Raw genomic sequence first — 11,424 nt, 5'->3', positions numbered from 1 at the left:
ACTCATTCCTGAGCTCTGGCTTTAGAATGAAGGACTTTCCCAACCTTCCAAGATCCCCTGCCCTCGCTCACCCTGCTGACCCAGAAAGAGCTTGCCCCACCCCGCAACAGCTGCATTCCAGCTGTGGAGCTCAGAGGAAACCTTCGGGAATGGGAATTCTCTGGCTGGAAAGGTGAATGCAGAATGTATTCTAATGATACCTGAAGGCTGGCAAAAATCTGCAAGCGGAGAAGCACAAGGAGCAGATTCTTGACTCAGGGCTCCCCTTTCAATTCTGCAATGGGGAAGAGCCAGCTGTTGAGGACAGAGAAAGTTTTCAGTGGTCTTAGAGAGCTGAACCCCTGCGGTGAGATGCAAGAAACGCAATTCAGACATCCTTGCGAAGATTCAGAAATAGTTTTACTTACTCATGAGCTCTCATCTTTTTAATTAAAGCACAACATCCTGCTCAAAACAAGCCTTTGGAACAACAAAGTCAACAGAACCTTAATTTGGGAATTTGCTAACTGATCTTGATGACTGTGGGCAGGTTACAGCAGCAGTGGACAGGCAGACGACGGGGCGAAGGTCTCCCAGGCGGTTGCCGGTGTTTCCAAAGACGCGTCTTTGCCTGAGGACTCAGGTGGAGAGGGGGGGCCTGAGAGACCAAGGAGGAGCCTTTAAATACGTAGAAGTTGGCCAGACAGGGTAGGCCTGAGCAAATGGCTTTTTCGGCAGCTGAAGCCCTCAGCAGCTGTCAGAACAACTGCCACCAAGCCCTCCTGGTTGCCGGGAGGGCTGCAGCATGAACTGGGGCCTTTCCCCTCAGTCTCTTCGCCGTGAGCTGATCTGCTGGGACTGCCTTGTAGACCCTCAGGTTAATGACAGCCCACCTCACTACCTGGTTTTAGCATAGCTGGCAGCAGCTGCCTAGCTACACACTATCTGATCCAAGCCTCTAAATTTCCTGGCTCTTGAGATTCTGCACCTTGTCACCAGCATCACCAGCCACCCAGCCAGAAGCAACAATTAACCGCCACAGGAATGCTTTGAGAAGCCAGTATCCAAGGTGAGGGACTCCACGACGTCCTCCATTAATTCCTGATGCTGAAAGCAGATTTGGAAATTCAGTAGGAGAACTGGTGGCCTGTGTCCCAGGGGGCCACCCAGTTATTGTGAAAGTGTCCCTCACCCCACTTCTTCCTGCTCCTGCTGTCCCACTTCAAACACTCCCCACCATCCACCTTTTAACGTCTTCAGGGCCACTTCACCACCCCCTCCCCGACATGGGCCTCACCACCCGCTTCTCATCCAGGTCCTTTCAGAGTGCAGCCTACATGGTTGTCATAGAGAGCCCCCCCGCCCCCCCGCAAGCCCCTGGTACCTTTGGGGGCTTTGAGACCCTAGAAGGAAAGCACCAGGAAACCCCAAAGCATTCTCCCTCCTGAAAACAATGGCTCCCAGGGTCTGTGCCAGACACACTCATAGCACCCGAAATAGACTCATTGTCCTCTTGTGCAATATCCAGGAATTTGGTGAAACATCATTTTTCAGGTTACCGATAATGCAAGTTTGGAAACTGAAACAGGAAGGAATGCAGGCTGAAAAAGCTTTTATCCAGCCCACAGCGGTTCTCTCTCCAGATGCAAGGTAGGTTTTTTTTTTGTTGCGTTTTGTTTTTTTCCAGTTCTTCAGTGGGGTTAAAATTAGCTGGCAGCATTCTGGTCACATGCTAGACAGCAAAACAAAAGGGAGTTGTTACCCGCCAGCTCCTGAAGCAGCCCCAGGAGACCTTCCTAATCCACGGGCTTCTGGGGAGCCGGCTCCTCAGGTCCTGGTGCAGAGGGGCCGCACCAGCGACGCCCCTCTGTTGTCGTCCTGGTGTAACAGAGCAGAATGTGGGCAGGGTCTAGGCTGTTTGGAATCTTGGGGCTTGTCTCCATCTGGGATGGCATTCAAAGGCCCCCAAATGGCTTTTGCAAATCTTCCCATTTGGCTGAAAAAAGGAACTTTTTTTTTTTAAAGCTGGGCACCTGAGCTAACATCTGTTGCCAATCTTTTATTTCAATTCTTCTCCCCACCCCGCCCCCCCCCACCCTGCCCCCGGTACATAGTTGTGTATTCTAGTTGCAGGTCCTTCTAGTTGTGCTATGTGGGACGCCGCCACAGCGTGGCCTGATGAGCGGTGCCATGTCTGCGCCCAGGATCAAAACCGGCGAAAGCCTGGGCCATGAAGTGGAGCGTGCGAACTTAACCACTCGGCCACAGGGCCGGCGCCAGGAAGAACTTCTGAAGCTAACAAATAAACAAACAGCACAATGACATCAAGAGAGAGAGAAAGAAAGGGTAGTGTCTGAGATGTGAACGTGGGCATTGCCTTCTGGGGGAATGGCCGCTCTTGGCATGGTTAAAATGTAAAACATCCATCCCAGCTATATGATATATATAGATATATATCTATATCTTCAGATAGATTCTTTATCTCTGGACCCTGATGATAGGGGCTCATCGTGATCTGCCTTGTTCTTCCAGCTTAAAACTGTCACCAGGAGCCCCGGATAAAAAATACAGCCTCTGATTCATGCACATAGTCAGGAAACATCCCTTGTGCTCAGTACAGAAACATGTCGGTCAACCTGGGAAAGGAATCACCACCACGAAATATGCTTTTAGCTTGCCAAAGCTTAGCAGCTGCAAGAGCCAAAAACCCAGCTGCCTGGACTGTCTGGGGAAGATGGGGGCCGGGGTAGAGGGTGGGGGAAGAAAGAGAGGCTTTCTAAATCACCTAATTTCTGCCTCCAACTCCTGTTTAATTCCAAGCCAAAACTCACCTCGAAATGTCTCAAGGGCCAACCGCTCCTAAAAAATCGCGTTCAGCGCCACCCCTTCCAGTGCTGTGCCTGCCGGCCAGGTGAAGCAGATGGCTTTTATTGATTAATTTATTTATTTGGAAGGGGCTACTTGAAGTCAGGAAATTCCAGCGAGACAGAGCGTGTCGCCCTGGCCAGAATTGCCGTGACAATCATAAGCAGACACCCAGGGAGAGGCGCATTAAAAGCAATCACAGCGAAGTCCCAGGAAGCTGGGGCATTTTCAGTCTCTCTCCTGTCCGGGCCTCCATGTCAGCCGTGCACTTAGGAAGAAATACTCATTTGGTTCAACATTCTGCTGTATTAAAGGGTTCGTCTGAGCTATGTTGGGCCTGCATTGTCAAAAGGGCTCCACAAATCAAACATGCCTTGGACTTGGGCCTCCCCTTGAAGCCCTCCTTATACAGACAGACCCAAACAGACATTCCCACTACCTTAGGGCCCAGCACAGAAAGTCCTCTTTAATAAACATACCCCATTTTTCAGTGGAACAGCCTCAAGGTGTCAAAAGTACATAAAGGTCTGAAAGCTGAAACCCTAGATAAACAGTGCGCCGAAATATATTTAGCAAAAAATATTGAAAGCCACAGGAAAAATATGTTCTCTTCCTGGGATGTTAACGAAGGTTTAGGTTCAGGAAACCTCCAGGAAATAGCAAGTTGGGTTGAGAAGGAATGCTGCTCAATGTAAATAAATCGCTAAACCTCTTTGGCCTCCATAGGCCTTGGCTGGAATGGAGTATTTCATTTCTTCCCCATTAACCAGGCCACCCGGAGAGTTGGCATTATAGACCTGAACACGTACCAAATCTGAATGTGCTGTTTTGTTTCTGTACATTGAATCAGACTGTGTTTCAAATGGCAGCTTGTGCAAAACGGGGGGCCGGCCATCCAGACTGGTGCACCTTCACTCTGGGTAAATGACAGACCTGTTTCACCTCGGATCACCCAGTGTCTTGTCTCCCACAGGAACATCCCCTCTGTGGTTGTTACTCAGGGTGATGTCATGCTCACTCGAAAGCCCACGGTTCTGAGGGACTCGGTTGCCTCTGCTGCAAGAAGACGCCTTTAGAAAGACCCAGATTTCCTGCAGGCTCAGGGTAGGGAGAGAGAGAACAAGAAAGGGCAGGCAACCACTCTCCCTAAGATGGAGGCTGCATGACGTAAGTGGCTGGCTAAAATATCTGGCATCCTTGCAGTTTTAAGTTGCCAGCTAAATATTATTAAAAAGATAAAATTCATGCAAACTGTGCAGAATGTAGGGCTGCTGTGTTTACATCCGGGTTTTGATGACTCAAAGGCTTACACTTGGGCTTGCTGAAAAGCTCTATTAAAACATAGCTTTGTGGAAGCCCCCAGGGAGCAGGAAGCAGGGCTGGGGTGGGGGGGGGGGGACTGTGATTGTTGCGGGGGTGGGGTATGGTGACCCGCCCAAGGACGATGCTCAGGCCTGTGGCCCTGGCTGGCGCTAGGGCCCGCGAAGTGCTAGGAGGTTAACCTCCTCTGTGCTGCGGAACCAGAGCAGGGAGGGTTAACCTTTTTCCAGAACATTTATTTCACCATCTCACTGACGAGAGGCAGGAGGGGCGGGAGGGAGAGCGAGAGCCTGCCGCGCTGAGAGGCTGCGGATCACAAGGCCATTCTGATAGCCTCCTGTCCCCATGGCAACTGCCACGGCATTTATCAGTTCCTTCTGCGCACAGGCACAGCAAATCTGCATTGCACATGGCAGGCTTCCAGCATTTCAAATGAAAGAGCACTTTGAACGGCTGCCAAGTTTGGAAGGAGCAGAACTGTCAGGGCTGCTTAAAGCTGGCAGTTTATACTGGGGAGGCTTTCGCTTCCCAGAATCCTCTGGGCCTGGCGAGCTGCCAAGTACTTAGCGGAAGCTAAAAAGTAACTCGCTCCCCTCCCCGCCCCTCCTCCTCACCCTGCTCACGCTCCCCCTGCATGCCATTCACCGCAGTGCTCTCAAAATTTTCCACATGTCCTGTGTCACCAGTGCAGACTGTACAATGAAAACCAGAACGCCGGCTGCCCACGACCGGGTTTTTATTAATAATGGGGGGTGGGGGGGAAGGTCGGGATCAGACACTGACAGCCTGGTCTCCGCTCTACCTGCCATAACCACCGGGTGTGAACCGGGGTGTGTGTGTGTGCGTGCGCGCGCGCGCAGCCGCGCGCGCCTTTCGGCCTTAAAAATACATTAATAAAAATAAAAGCAGCTTCAGAACTGTAAACACCCTGAGTCCCGGGGGCGAGTGGGGGGTGGTTTCTTTGGTGCTTTGGGGCTTTATTTGGGGTGGGGAACGGAGGTCACGCAGACAGCGTTGTTCAGATCCAGCCTTTCCAAGAGCCCTGGGGAAGAGGGTTGTTAGTGCGAATCGAGCCTGTTTCTGGAGCTTTCCTTGAATCTCTCGGGTGTCATGGTGAAAACTCTGAGGCCACGGATGGGGAGGGAGTTCAGAGATGGTTTTCAATGGAAAGTTTGCCCGGTAACTTCTGACTGACACACACAGCCCAGAGCACAAGGGCTTCTGCTAGCAGAAAGTGGAAATTGGCATAGTGTTCACTGTGCTGAATTTTTTTTAAAAAAAATTATAATCTACACTGAGATCAAGGGCTTGGGCTTTATTTTCCAGCACAAATAAAACGAAAATTGTCTGCCGCTTAGGCGGTTGGATAGAGTTCAGGAAAACTATGTCTGGCATTAATTCCAAAGTGGAGGTTTTGGTTCAAGTGAGGCCCATTAATTTCAGTAAACTGTTTTCACTAGTCCAGACCCTGCTGTGCAAGGACTATTTATTACCTTTTGCTAACCTGATGTCTGCAGAGTTGTAAAGCAAAGGGGAAAAAAAGCCAGGGTGGAGATATCTATATCTTGGATCAAATGGGTTTTGCACCTTCCCTTTGGGGACCATGTTTTATGGGGCGTTTTCTATCCTTGGTTTTTCTTTATCAGCCCCAGTTTTTTAAAAAATCCATCTTGCAATGAATTAGAGGAAAAAATCCTGATGGAGAGGAATCTGGCGAGAGGATACACCTATCTCTGGCCTCTTTTAGGAGGGCACCTCCCAGCCGGAGGGATCTTCTGTGTGCCGCGTCCCTGGCTGCCAGGCTGCAGGTCCGGTGCAAAGCCCTGACATGATTCACCCTGACGATCGGGTCTAAAATACACCAAGACAGTCAATTTTGGCATTTGTTCTCCCTTAGGAATTTTACTAGCTGCCTTAGAAAAGCACATAAATTGCTTCCCCCTCCCTCTCTTTTTTCCATGCCTCCTCTCCACAGCCACCCCCCCCCAAGTCCATCTTGATGTCATTTCAAAAAGAAGGATGAAAGGGGGGATTTGTCAGGGAGGCAGGTTTGTGAATGTGTCTTTCCAGCCCCTAACACACACACACAGACCAGCTGAGAATGTTAATCAGAATTAAAAGGCAGTCAGTACTATGAAAGCGTCAAACATGAAGACTTAGTGAAGGAGGGGGCAATGGGGGGCTGGGGGGAGAGGGAGTGGCAGTGAAATATAGCTCAGTCCTCCACGCTGACTTACGAAAAGAAAGGAGGGGAAAGGTAGCACCAACTTGATCAGCTTGTGTCAAATGTCAAAATTATTGGTCTTCCCTTTTAACTCCCCCCCCTCCGCCCCGCCCCAACACAGTCAAGTTTTCTGCTTTCCCAAGTGTGATTAATCTCTGGCAGAGGCCAGAAACAGGAGTAGGTTTCTTGGCTGCCCGTTCTGATAAACAATCTGTTCTTGAGTAGGTGAAGGGGATGTAAGGGGTGGGGGGTAATCTGTGGGTGTGGAGGGGATGGGGGAGGAGGGGGAGAGGAGGGGGCGCCCGAGGCCAGCCCCGCTAACCTGGCAGAGGCCTGCCCTCCCGGAAAATGCAAGTGCCCTTCCTTGGGAGCGCGTGGTTTTGGGGTGGGTCAGGTTTCCTGCCCTTAAGAATGTGCGCAGACAGTGGATCCATTCTTACTGCGAGTTCACAACGTCCAGGAAACGTCAGCGGGCCACCGAGGGCTCCAGGAGGGGGAGGTGCGGGGAGAGGAGCCGAGGCTTCGGACTCGTTTGGAACGCTCTGGTAGTTGCAGACCACGGGGTCGTGTGCACACACTGCTGGTCCGGGAAACCGAGGCAGCCGCGTCGAAGGGTGGGTGGGGCAGTGGTGGTAGGAAGTATCCTAAAGCTGAAGAGAGAGAGCCAGAAGAGGTTCAAAACAAAAGGAGGGACTATTTCGCGGCGTCGGAGGCCGCTGGTATCCAAACTGTAGGCAAGAGAGCTGGATGTGGCCTTTGCAGTGGGTTTATTGTGTGGGCAACCAGGCAGAAAGCGGCAATATGAAAAAGCGGGGAGGGGAGAGCACGGCTGGAGAGAGCTCCATGCCGAGAAGGCTGCGGGGGGCTGGGAAATGTCACCAAGGAGAGTGCAGTGGCATCGAGTAAAAGATGAATAATCGGCTACCTTTTGGAAAAGGAATGTAAAGATACTAATAAAGGCGAGAAACCCGCTTTTTCTCAGCCTGAAAAGCAAACCCGTTTCTCACCTCCTGCCTCTCCTCCCCACCCCAACACACGCACACACACTCCTCTTGTCTACCCTGCATCCAAGAAGCCTCGGCCTAGCTCGCTTTCCTTTGGATTTAATTACATGAAAATGCAGAACAAAACCCTGTAATTACACCCTAAGTCCCTGCCACTCAGGCCCAGCACACTTCCTGCCTAATTTTGTTTTTTAAAGAAGAGGTCATTGCCTCTTTTCTTTGCAAATTGACCAAAACACAAAACTAAAAGCCCTAATAAATCCAACTGCTGCAAACTTTTGCATCACCAGGAACTGGGGGTGGGAAATCCTGGGCCGGATAGGACAGATGAGAAGATAGCCTCACCTTGCTATTGTCTCGCTCTAGCTCCTAGATCCGTGGGCAGTTACTGCCTGTTTGTCCATCAGCCCAGATCAGAGATGCTAGGCTGGCCACCCAAGGAGAAACCCCCTAAGGGTGGGATGAGGAGTGTGGACAGGCCTCACTTTCCAGCTATTTCACCTAGAAGAGCTTAGCGCTGGGAAAAGAGATTTGTGACAATGGCTTGCCTTTCTACAGCCCTGGACATTAACATACAGAATTTCACAGTGAGCCCCTGAAGTAGAACAGGTTTTAATATCAACACTTGACAGGTGAGGAAACTGAGGCCCAGAGAGAATAAATAGAATGCTCTAAGTCAGTCAGGTGGCTGGTGGGAGTGTTATACAAGCACCGTCTCTAATGACTTTAGGGCGATTGAATCAGGAAAGTAGGACACCTAGGAGGAAATGGAAGCTTCTAGATTCTGGGCTGGAGCCCATCTGGCTTGGTTTATCATTAGATCCCCAGGACTAAGACAGAAAGTGCTCTCTAAATAAATAGTGGAATAACTGAATGAATAGCAAATGGAAGGGCACAAGTTAAGGAGCCGGGGAATGGAAACCCACCAGGCCATCTGGCAGCCAAGTTCCAGCTTTGAAACAAAATGTAAGAGATGAGAATAGTTTCACACCCACTAGGGACATATCAGGCTTAGATCCTCTGGGTCTGGCCAGAGAAGGAAGTTCAGGTTAAAGCATGGCGGCCCTCCAAATGGGTCAGGGTTGGGGGGCCACCTTGTTCACTCACTTGCTAGCTCCAGTGATGCTAGGCCAGGTCTGGTTGTCAGGGGTTTAGGCCTCCCCTAGGCTGGAAGGCCTTTGAGGGCAGCAGCCTGCTGTAGTCATCAAGTGGCCCCCCCCCCCCAGGGAGAGGATGGTAGATGTTGGGTACCCTCTCCACTTTCCTCCTTTCCCTTGTCTTTCAACCTGGGGTCCTCCTTGGGTATGGATATTGAAATGCAGCTATCCTTAGTAAGCGTGACTCAGTAAGTTCCTAAAATCTTCAGTGTGTGCTAGAGCTTCAGGTTTCCCCCCACCACCTCTGCCTAGGACCAGGGAATGGAAAACCTAGGATGAGAGAGAAAGGTCTCAGGGGACCATGGCTACATAGCTTTGCTCCAGGCTGAATGGTGATTGATTTTACCTCCAAAATAACTGGTACTAATTTATGCCTCATCTTGCATCTATTGGGACAGTAGTGGCATTCTTAATATGCAAAATCCTGTGGGGAGAGGCATTTTACTTTCTTGCAGTTTATTAGAGGCATCTGGGACCACCCCACCCCACCCCACCCCACCCCCCAGGAAAAGGCTAGCAACCCATGGCGTTGAAGAAGGAATGCTGGGTTTAGAGCCAGAGAACCTGGTTTCCAGTGATTCTGGACCAGCTCTGGACTGGCTTTCCTCACCTGTACGGGAGGGTGATGAAAGTAACACCTACCTCACAGGGATCGTGTGGGGCTTGGTGAGATAATGTCTGGGAATGCACTTCGGAGCCCTAGACAAATGTTGGTCATTCTATTTTTCATAGTCTTACATTTTATTTAGTGCGTTATAATATGGTATCTTCCACACAGACCAATGAGGCAGGCAAGGGAGGCAGTACAGTTATTCCCATTTTACAGACTAACAAACCAAGTTCAAGTGATTTGCTCAAGGTCACACAGCTACTGAGGGCCAGCCAAGTCCAAGTTGAACAACATAATGTAAATAGGTATTCAATACGAGGCGCCCTCCCCTCCCCCCTCTCGCCTGCGTTTTGGCTTGAACCGTCCAGCTCAGGCAAGTCAAAATATTTGGAGATCCTGGCCCATCCACCCCAACCGGGGACAGTAGTGATGGCTGCCAGTTTGTACCAGACTTGACCGGGGGGACCGCGAGGCCGCAGGGAGGGCTTCCCGCTCTGAGGCCCCGCCTTCCGGCGGCCCCGGCAGGAAAGCGCCGGCGGCGACGGGTCTCCGAAGCCCCGCTGTGGAAATCCCCAGTTCTGGTGCGGGCCGGTGGGAACCCGCTGGCGCTCTCGCTCCCTGCTGAGACCCAGGCGCACGCGGGGTAGGCTGGGAGGGTCCGGGCGTATGCGCACCTGTGGCCTTGATGGCCCCCCCGCCAGGCTCTCCACCCTCTCTCGCCCTCCAAGCCCTCCTTCCCCGCTGCCCCCCTTATTGGGGTGTGGGTGTTTGTTTGAACCCGACCGGGTCAGTGAATAGCACCCTTGTCTGGCGCTTTTTTTCTCTAGGCCTGGTCCCCGGGAGGCTCATTCCAGGGTTCCTTTCTTTTGGGACCTAAAAAAACACTCCAGCTTTTGCTGAGGACAGCGCTAGGCTCCCCGGTGCCCTGGCACGCTGGCAAGGAGAGGAAGCGGGGAGGAGGCAGGAACCAGACGCGACTCCCCCCGCCTTTCTTCCCTTCCCTGCTCCCCTCCCCTTCAGGAAGAAAGCAGTCAGAGATCTGATCTCTGCTGCGGCCGCTGTGCCAGCACCAACCACTAGATCCTCCTTTTCCTCCCACCCAATTTTGCACGGAGCGCCCGGCTGCCCGCGCGCCCCAGGCTGGGCAGGTCCTAGCGGGCGGCGCAGGCTCCCCTCCCCGGGGGTTCTTAGCGAATCACGTTGTTCCTGGGATTTCACGCTCGAGTGGCTCTTGCGTAACCCTACGCCCTGGCCTAAATTAATACTTTTTTTAAAAAAGTACCAGAATTAATCCTTTAGGAAAAGGCAAGCACTTCCGCCTCGGAACCGGCCCAAGAGTAATGCGTAAATCACCGCGCTGACTCGATTCCCCTACCCCCACAGCCCCGGGGGGTTCCTGGCGCGGGGATGGGGGCCCTTGGAGAGGCCAGAGGAAGACCCAACCCAGACGTTTGTTTTCATCTTCTCTGAGGCGGCTCTAGCGGGCCGAAAAACCGGGTCTTGCTTACCGCGGGGCTGAGTGTTACCAAAAAAGGCCTTTCTCTTGCCGGAGCGCTTGGCCGCGCGCTTCAGCGGGGTGACGCGAGGTTCAGCCGGGGCCTCCTTGAAGGCTGAGCCAGCTGGCTGCAGGGATGCCAGGCCGAAGAGTCCCCCGCCCTACCCATCTCTGCCATAAACCAGCCGGGAGTGAGGGCGGGGGAAGACAGAAGGGAGACTGCAGGGAGCTTCGAAGTGCATGGGCCCGCTGCGAGCTGCTCACCGCTCATGTTGGGCTGTGGCCTCCAGGAAAAGCCAATTGGAGAGCTGACCTTTTGCTCCAGTTTAGAGCGGGGTTGTCTGAGGATGGCAGCTCAGATGGCAAGCTGGGGGGAAGACAGCCACCGTCGGAAGGAACTTTGGGCAGACCGCAGGCGTCTCCCCTTACTCCTGGTTGAGCCTGGCTCTGCTACTCTCCCAGACCCCACCGCCCGCTCCTTGCCTCTCACCACCTGGTTTTAGGGTGAGCCTCCTCCCCGCCCCCCGCCCTCCTGCCCCCGTTCCTTTCCACTGTGGACACAGTATTGTAACATGGGATTCTCCTTCAGGGGAAAATCCATCTCCAAAACATTGGTGTTCTTGCCTCTCACAATCCCTGACACATCCCCAAACAGGGCCATGTCAGAGAAGCCGTTAAGACAAAATTTATCACCATAAATGATGGCGATTCTTTGTGGGGGGAAGGGTATCAAGAGAGCTATGCTTTTTAAAGGATTATGAGACTGTAAT

At 52.2% G+C, this 11,424-nt stretch overlaps 3 long non-coding RNA genes across 3 annotated transcripts; 1 reads left to right on the top strand and 2 right to left on the bottom strand.

Moving 5' to 3' along the window:
- Positions 1-377: 377 nt before the first annotated feature.
- LOC102148172 (uncharacterized) lies at positions 378-1,711 on the bottom strand. Its single transcript, XR_011432255.1, has 3 exons — positions 1,364-1,711; positions 968-1,086; positions 378-637 (listed from the first exon to the last, which is right to left on the bottom strand). It is a non-coding gene; the product is annotated as an uncharacterized lncRNA (long non-coding RNA).
- LOC138920672 (uncharacterized) lies at positions 1,507-2,309 on the top strand. Its single transcript, XR_011432257.1, has 2 exons — positions 1,507-1,629; positions 2,107-2,309. It is a non-coding gene; the product is annotated as an uncharacterized lncRNA (long non-coding RNA).
- Positions 2,310-4,883: 2,574 nt separating this feature from the next.
- LOC138920673 (uncharacterized) lies at positions 4,884-10,932 on the bottom strand. Its single transcript, XR_011432258.1, has 3 exons — positions 10,668-10,932; positions 6,829-7,038; positions 4,884-6,015 (listed from the first exon to the last, which is right to left on the bottom strand). It is a non-coding gene; the product is annotated as an uncharacterized lncRNA (long non-coding RNA).
- Positions 10,933-11,424: the final 492 nt, after the last annotated feature.

Source organism: Equus caballus, chromosome 24, assembly GCF_041296265.1.
Source record: "Equus caballus isolate H_3958 breed thoroughbred chromosome 24, TB-T2T, whole genome shotgun sequence".
NCBI lineage: Eukaryota > Metazoa > Chordata > Mammalia > Perissodactyla > Equidae > Equus > Equus caballus.
Note: the sequence above shows the minus strand (reverse complement) of the source record. Positions and strands in the feature narration are given on the sequence as shown.